The sequence below is a fragment of the Bison bison genome, unplaced genomic scaffold, assembly GCF_000754665.1.
Source record: "Bison bison bison isolate TAMUID 2011002044 unplaced genomic scaffold, Bison_UMD1.0 scf7180017860370, whole genome shotgun sequence".
Taxonomy (NCBI): Eukaryota; Metazoa; Chordata; class Mammalia; order Artiodactyla; family Bovidae; genus Bison; species Bison bison.
In genome coordinates, this window is record NW_011490942.1 from 49,135 (window position 1) to 57,796 (window position 8,662).

Genomic DNA, 8,662 nt, shown 5'->3' on the forward strand with positions numbered 1-8,662 from the left:
GCCTGCTCCCGGCCGCGGCCCACCTGCCTCCCGGCCTCCGGCTCACTTCCCAAGTCCATTCTCTCCACACTGTGATTAGGGGTTTGCGAGTCATCTTCCTCTTCTATTTTCAAGTTTGTACTCTCCGAATCACCTGCTCCCTGGGGACGAGGCTCCCGCTGGTTCTCCATGACTGACCATAACTATTCAGTTCTGCCCGAAGAACTCTCTCTCTCAGGATGTTTATGAATACGCTAAGCATGAATCTCACTGAGCAGTGGACGGGCGAACTCGTGAGCGTGTCACCTCATGCCGCTCCCGGAGTTCTCCCGGTAAACGCATCGTGGGGCAGACGTGCGCGCACACGGGGCGGACCTGCTGGTCTCGGGCACGGGGACGCTGGTGACTTGATGGCATGGTGCTCCTTCTGCGTCACCTACAACAGATGGAACCGAGTAAGACAAGGACTCGCTCACGTTTCAAATCCAGTCATGGATACGTCAGCCTCAGTATGTGTGAGAGAGATCCCACAACGGTCAGGTGAGACTCTGCTTGCTCCTGACTTCACAGCCCAGTCACAGGACCAAACACCCTCTCCGTCGGCCTCTCCTGCCCCGAGCGCCCTGCTTACCTTCTCGGAGTCTCTGCCTCCCTGGGCCATCCCACTGCTCCCACGGACAAGGGGCCTGCGGTCTGCCTTCTTCTGCTGTCTGCCTAACCAGGCCTGAGGCTGAGCATTTATTTAAGAAAAAAATCCTGGTGGTGCTAAAAAGAAAAAAGAAAGAAAATATCCTCTAAATATACATTTCCCCAAAGAAGACATACAGATGGCCAAAAGGCACATGGAGAGATGCTCAACACCACCAATAATCAGAGTAGCAGGAAATGACAGTGAGGTGCGACCTCACACTGGTCACAGGGCCGCCATCCAGAGTCTACAAATGATCCACGGTGGGGGTGTGGGGAGAGGGAGCCCGGCTCCACTGCTGGCGGGATGCAAACCGGTGCAGCCACTACGGAGAACATGGAGGCTCCTTAAAAAACCACCAGCAGAGCAGCCACGCGACCCTGCAGTCCCACCCCGGGCACACGTCTGTGCCCCACGCACCGCAGTGCTCACAGCAGCACCGTGCACAACGGCCAACACGTGGAAGAAACCGGAATCTCCGTCAAAAGGTGAACGGATGGAGGAGGCGGGCTACGACATAATGCAGGACTACTTGGCCATTGAAGAGAATGAAATAACATCTGCAGGAACACAGAGGGACCTAGACATCACCATACTGAATGAAGTAAGTCAGACAGAGAAAAATGTGACATTGCTTTGTCTGACTTACTTCATTCAGTATGGTATGTGTAGAACGTGAAAAAAAATAAGGTAATAAACTTATTTACAAAACAGAAATAGACTCACAGACATAGGAAACAAACCTCTGGTCACCGAAGGGGAACGGCAGGGGAGAGGGGTAAACTAGGGATCTGGGAGTAACATATCCATGCTGTTATAAGCCCCAAAACGTCAGAAAAGATCATAAAGAGAAAACACCAAGGGATGTCCATGGTGGCTCAGTGGTAAAGAATCTGCCGGCCAATGCAGGGGGTGGCTTCGATCCCTGGTCCAGGAAGACCCCACATGGCTCTGAGCAACTGAGTCCTTGCGCCACCACTGAGCCTGCACACAGCCACCACTGAAGCCCACGGTCTCGAGCCTGTGGTCTGCAGCGAGAGGCCACTGCAGCGAGAAGCCCACCCACCGCAAGGAGCCCTGCTCGCCAAGACTAGAGCGCCCACACGCGACCATGAGGCCCGGCACAGCCAAAACTGAATTTTTTTTTTTAAAGAGAAAATACCAAGACTTGGTGAGGCCCATCATTGCAATTTTAGCCCTTCTAATTAGGTGGGCTTCCCTGCTGGCTCAGTGGTAAAGAATCTACTTGAAAATGCAGGAGTCCCTGGTTCAATCCCTGGGTTGGGAAGATCCCCTGGAGGAGGGCATGGCAACCCTCTCCAGTATTCTTGTCTGGAGAATCCCATGGACAGAGGAGCCTGGTGGGTTACAGTCCATAGGGCTGCAAAGAGTCAGACACGACTCAGCTAAATGACTAAATGACTGACGACACTGAACACTTCACGGCTTATTCGCCATTTGCCTCTCTCCACTGGGAGCATCTGCTCACGTGTCTTGTCCATGTCTTATGGATCGTGTACTTCCTCGTTACCGAGTCCTCAGAGTCCTTCGTGTCTGGAGAAGCCCTTTATCAGGTGTGTGAGTCCAGTCTGTGGCTTGTCTTTTCACTCTTTTCAGTGTTCTCTGAAAGGAAAGGCTCTTAATTTTAATGAAGTCCAGTTTACCAGTTTGCTTTTTTTAAACCACGTGTTCTTTAAAAAGAAAAAGAACTCCTTACTTGGCCTGTGGGGTCTCAGCTGCAGCACGCGCGCCCTGCACTGTGGCACTCGCTGTGATGTGCGGGCCTGGAGCTGCGGCTCCAGCCTCAGGTGCTTCTCATCACACAGGACCTTAGGGCCCAGACCAGGGACCACAGCTGAGTTCCCTGCACTGCAAGGCAGATTCTTAACTCCCGGGCCATCAGGGAGGTCCCCAGCAATTAATTTTTTTATGGATTATGCTTTGGGAGCTGTATCTAAGAAAGATTTTCTCCTGTGTTTGTTTTATATTTAGATCTTTGAAAGACTCAAATTCAGTGTTTTGTATATGAATTGTTCAAATATCGTTTGTTGAAAAGATCATCCTTTTCAACAAAAGAACACCTTTGCAACTGTTGAAGACTCACTGTGTGTGAAGGTGCCTCTGCACAGCAGCTGCCCACGTGTATGAACACGAGGGGAGTGTGTGTGTGCTCAGCACGTCCACCCTTTGAGTGCAGCTCACCGTATGCCAGCTACCCCAAGGTGGGGGAGTGTGACACACGCGTGTGTGCGGGTCTGTGCCCCAGCTCCTGGCACAGGGCTCCTAAGACTCTCAGGAGCTCCCGAGTGACAGGAACACCTTGCATCCTGGCGAGGCGACGATGGAGGCTCATCAGCAGAAAGACCACACCACGGTCAGAAACCAGCTCTCAGCCCCCGACCCCCAGCACGGCCTGGAGACCGAGCGGACACTCCTCAGGCCCACAGCACAAAACCCCAGCAGAATCCCAACAGCTCGGGGTTTGGGGAACTGCTAGGCCAGCGAACACACCCACGGGTCCGGAGGGTGATGCACCCCAACTCCACGAGGACAGACACCCCTGCACGCAGGAGCCTGTGCGTCCTCATCTGGCTGTTCATCTGTGTCCCTTTTCACACAGTGAAAGTCGCTCAGTCGTGTCTGACTCTTTGTGACCCCATGGACTGTAGCCCGCCAGACTCCTTTGCCATTTCCTTTTCCAGGGCATCTTCCCGACCCAGGGATCGAACCCTTGTCTCCTTTACTGTCTGAGCTATGAGGGAAGCCCCTTTCTATATGCTATGCTAAGTCACTTCAGTCGTGTCCGACTCTGTGCGACCCCATAAACGGCAGCCCACCAGGCTCCTCCGTCCATGGGATTTTCAGGCAAGAGTACTGGAGTGGGCGCCACCGCCTTCTCCGCCTTTCTGTATAATAGTGGGCGCCGGTGCCTTCTCCGCCTTTCTGTATAGTAAACCTGTAAATGTGAGTGAGTGCAGCCTTGCTGTAGGAGCCGCCCCGGCGCTTTATTGCGGGAACCTTGGCTTTGAAGCCTCTCAGTCAGAGACACAGGTGACAGCTGGGCTGCTGTGAGTGGGAGCAGTCTTCTGGGCCGCCCGGACCCCATGGCTCTGAACACGACTCCAGGCGGCAACGTCAGGAGCGGACGGAACAACAGCTAGCTGGTGCCGGACAACAGCCAACGTGGGGCACCAGGGCACTCGCAGGTGGCCAGACGCGAAGCACTCTGTGCACAGAGCCAGGGAGGGGGACACGGAGAGCGCCTCTGCTCACAGGCCATACGGCTGCGGCCCAGGAAGCGCAGGGACTGGCAGACTAGGGCGAAAGGAAGGCTAACTCCATGCCGCCTACAAACACACGTTACACGTGAAGAGAGAGAGAGGCTCAAAGCAAAAAGACAGGAAGGTGCAGCGTGCTAACCCCAACCCGGGCACGCCGGCGGGGCCACGGCACTGAGCGGCGAGGGCGCACGAACGCAGCGGACCACAGGGGACCCTCCACAGACAGGGAGCAGACCCCTCGGGCCGGAGGCAGCTGGGCTCCCACGTCCCTACTCACAGTTAACGGGACAAGCAGACAGAAGACCAGTAAAGGTAACAGAAGAGCTGAAAACGTTACCATCAAACCTGGCCTCAATGACATTTATGGAACAGTGCAAACAAGTGGAATGTGTGTGGCCTCAAGGTGGGTACAGACTGTTCATCAAGACAGACTCTTCTCTGGACAATAAAGCAAATTGCAATACACTCACAAGAACTGAAATCAAAGAATGGCCTCGGAAAAGGGAACTGAACGAGAAATCAACATCAGAATGGTATCTGGAAAAATCCCAAGTATCTTTAAGTAAGTAACACTTAGACATGTATGAAGCCAAGGGGTTAAAGAAAAAAGTCCCAAGGAAAAGTACAGCCAATTTAATCCTGAAGCAAACAAAGTGAAGAAAACGAGAAAAGATTTGAAATCAATTAAATTGAGGGGGAGCGGGGAAGAGGCGGGGGAGGGGGTGGCGGTGGAAATCAATGAAACCGAACACTGGTTTTTTGGACAGATCAAAAAAATTGGCAAACTTCTACACTGATTAGTAAGAGAAAAAAATGGAAAAGACAGGAACTACCAACAGCAAGAATGAAAGTGGGCATTGCCACCAAAGAGCCTACACACACAAAAAGGCGGCAAGCAGACGGCCGAGCGACTTCATGGTGATAAATTCAGCAGCTCAGGTGAAACAGGTAAATCCCGAAAAGCCACGCACGACGGAGACTCACTAAAGAGACGCGTCGCTGTCGCGTAGCGGTCATGACGCCTGCCTCACACTGCAGCCTGAACAGCCCTCTGCCTAGTCCCTTCTCTTAAAATTCCAGGTCCAGATGGTTCCGTGCGTGAATTTCACCAAACTTTGGAGAAAAAAACAAATTACTGGTGAAACACACTCTTCCAGAAAATAAAAGACGAAACATTCCCCAAGTCTTTTAACAAGGTTCAACCACCATGACACCAAGACCCACAAAGACATAACAGGAAGAGAGTCAGAGTCACGTCCCTACAATCACAGAACAACCGTAAGAAAACGTGGCAAGTTCTGAAAAATGTAACAAGTCAAATTCAGCACTAGGTTGAAGATAATGTTCCACGAGTAAGTGGGCTGTGTCAGAAGGTTTGGTTTAACATTAAAAAACCAACCAACAGAATGCACCAGGTCGACAGAAAGCAAGGAGGAAAACCATGCGGCCACTGGGTGAAGAAACGCACTTAGTACCGTCTCTGCTCCTGACGAGGACCCTCGCGAGGCAGAAGGGCAAGCCACGGGCGTCTGTGCGAGAGGTCTTGAGGCCTCCATGGAGAGGTGCTCTCCTAGGAAGGCCGCAGAGCAAGCTCGGCTGCCCTGAGCTCCCTCCCACCCAGCCGGCCCGGACAGCGCCTCCGGCCTGGACGACCTCGCCCGCTCCTCTCAGGTCTGCGAGGAACCAGCTCGTCTCCCTTCGAGGCAAACGTCCCATTCTCGGTTGATGCTGAGGCTCTCCGAAGACTCCTGGGGCCAGAGCCTGGGGTGATGGCGTGGACCGCTTCCTGCGGGCCTCTCTTACCTGCTCAGCCTGCGCGGGCTCACTTAAGCCACGTGACAGTCTTTCAAGGAAGGTTCAGTGTGACGCGTCTCCTTCTACACCAAAGGGCAGGGGCACAGAGAGGCTGAGAAACGTGTCCGGGGCACACAGGGCAAACAGGCTGCTGCTCCTGGAGCGCTGGAGGTCCGAGGGGCTGGGGGCGGTGCACAGAAGACACGCGTGCGGGGGGGGGTGCGGCTACGAATGCGGTGACACACGTGGGCCTGGAGAGGGTCACACTAAGTGACGTCAGAGAGAGACAGCTACCGGACACTCACTCACACGTGCACCCTGAAGTGCGACACAAGCGAGCTCACCTGTGAGACACAAACAGTCACCAAGAGGCCAGACTTGTGGCTGCGGGGGCGGGAGGAGCGGAGTCTGGGGTGAGCAGGCGCAAGCCAGGATACGCAGGACGCAGGAACCAGGGCCTCCTGTCGAATATGCTCTGATGTGCCGTAACGGAGAAGAATAAGAAAAGAAAGTGTAATAAGAAAAGCATAGTTTTGATCAGACTTCAGGCCACAGATTCAAGAATCCCTACAAACCCCAAGCAAGATTTAAAGAGAAAAAAAAAGTGCTAAAAATAAGAAAAAGCACAGAGATAACAGTGAGGAGGGCTGGAGGAACCTAGCTCAGTACCGCCAGTGGGAGGACATCAGCAGAATCCAGACCACGGGGCTTCTGCAGCAGGACAGACCACCCAGCTTCTCTAACGAACCGCTTGAGTCCCGTGTGAGTCAGCAGACGACCAAGCACGTTCCTCGGGCGAGACGGGAGGCCTGGGCGCTGAGTGAACATTTGAAGTAATTCTTAGTTTATTAAGGTATAAAGATACTGTGGATACGACTTTTTAAAGAATCCCGTCTTTCCAAGACACTAACTGGAGAACGTCCAGATGAAACACAACTTCTGGTATCTGCTTTGAAATAACCGAGGGGGGACACAGAGCTGGAATGGCCATGCGTCTGTCTGTCTGTCTGTCTGTCAAAGCTGGGTGATGAGCGCACAAGCTCATTATACTCATCTTCCTAATACACACTGCAACACAGCCCCAGGAACTGTTTCAAGAAAAAATAACTAGACTACTGACTTTTCAAGACAAGCAATGTAAACCAGGAGACAAAAGAAGTACGTCTTCAGAGTTGTGGTGGGAAAAAAAAAGCCAGACCAGAATTCAATACTCAGCAAAAATATTCCTACAAGAATTAAAATGAGCTAACACCGCTAGCAAAACCACACAGAGTGTGTCACCAGGCGACTAGCAGAAGGGCAAACGATGTCCTGCTGGCAGAGAAACGCCGCGGGGTTCAGCGGCGCACGGGAACAGGAGCGACACGGACAGGGCGCAGCGGGCGCGAGGAACCCGCCGGGCTCCGTGTCCGGGCCGCTCAGCAGAATTAACGGAAAACGACTCACTGAGCTACACGAGGCTGTGGTCCATGTGATCACAAGGACAGAATGATCTCTGCTCGTTTCCAAGGCAACCATTCAATATCACAGTAATCCAAGTCTATGACCAGTAACGCTGAAGAAGCTGAAGTTGAACGGTTCTATGAAGACCTATAAGACCTTTTAGAACAAACACCCAAAAAAGATGTCCTTTTCATTATAGGGGACTGGCCTGCAAAAGTAGGAAGTCAAGAAACACCTGGAGTAACAGGCAAATTTGGCCTTGGAATACAGAATGAGGCAGGGCAAAGGCTAACAGTTTTGCCAAGAGAACACACTGGTCATAGCAAACACCCTCTTCCAACAACACAAGAGAAGACCCTACACATGGACATCACCAGATAGTCAACACCGAAATCAGATTGATTATATTCTTTGCAGCCAAAGGTGGAGAAGCTCTATACAGTCAGCAAAAACAAGACCAGCAGCTGACTGTAGCTCAGACCATGGACTCCTTATTGCCAAATTCAGACTTGAAGTGAAGAAAGTAGGCAAAACCACTAGACCATCCACGTATGACCTAAATCAAATACCTTATGATTATACAGTGGAAGTGAGAAATAGATTTAAGGGACTAGATCTGATAGACAGAGTGCCTGATGAACTATGGACGGAGGTTTGTGACATTGAACAGAAGACAGGGATCAAGACCATCCCCATGGAAAAGAAATGCAAAAAAGCAAAATGGCTGTCTGGGGAGGCCTTACAGATAGTTGTGAAAAGAAGGGAAGCAAAAGGCAAAGGAGAAAAGGAAAGATACACCCATTTGAATGCAGAGTTCCAAAGAATAGCAAGTAGAAATAAGAAAGCCTTCCTAAGTAATCAATGCACAGAAATACAGGAAAACAATAGAATGGGAAAGACTAGAGATCTCTTCAAGAAAATTAGATACCAAGGGAACATGTCATGCAAAGATGGGCTTGATAAAGGACAGAAATGGTATGGACCTAACAGAAGCAGAAGATATTAAGAAGAGGTGGCAAGAATACACAGAAGAACTGTACAAAAAAGATCTTCATGACCAAGATAATCACAATGGTATGATCACTCACCTAGAGCCAGACATCCTGGAATGTGATGTCAATGGGACTTAGAAAGCATCACTATGAACAAAGCTAGTGGAGGTGATGGAATTCCAGTTGAGCTATTTCAAATCCTCAAAGATGATGCTGTGAAAGTGCTGCACTCAATATGCCAGCAAATTTGGAAAAGTCAGCAGTGGCCACAGGACTGGAAAAGGTCAGTTTTCATTCCAATCCCAAAGAAAGGCAATGCCAAAGAATGCTCAAATTACCGCACAATTGCACTCATCTCATATGCTAGCAAAGTAATGCTCAAAATTCTCCAAGCCAGGCTTCGGCAATATGTGAACCGTGAACTTCCAGATGTTGAAGCTGGTTTTAGAAAAGGCAAAGGAACCAGAGATCAAATTTCCAACATC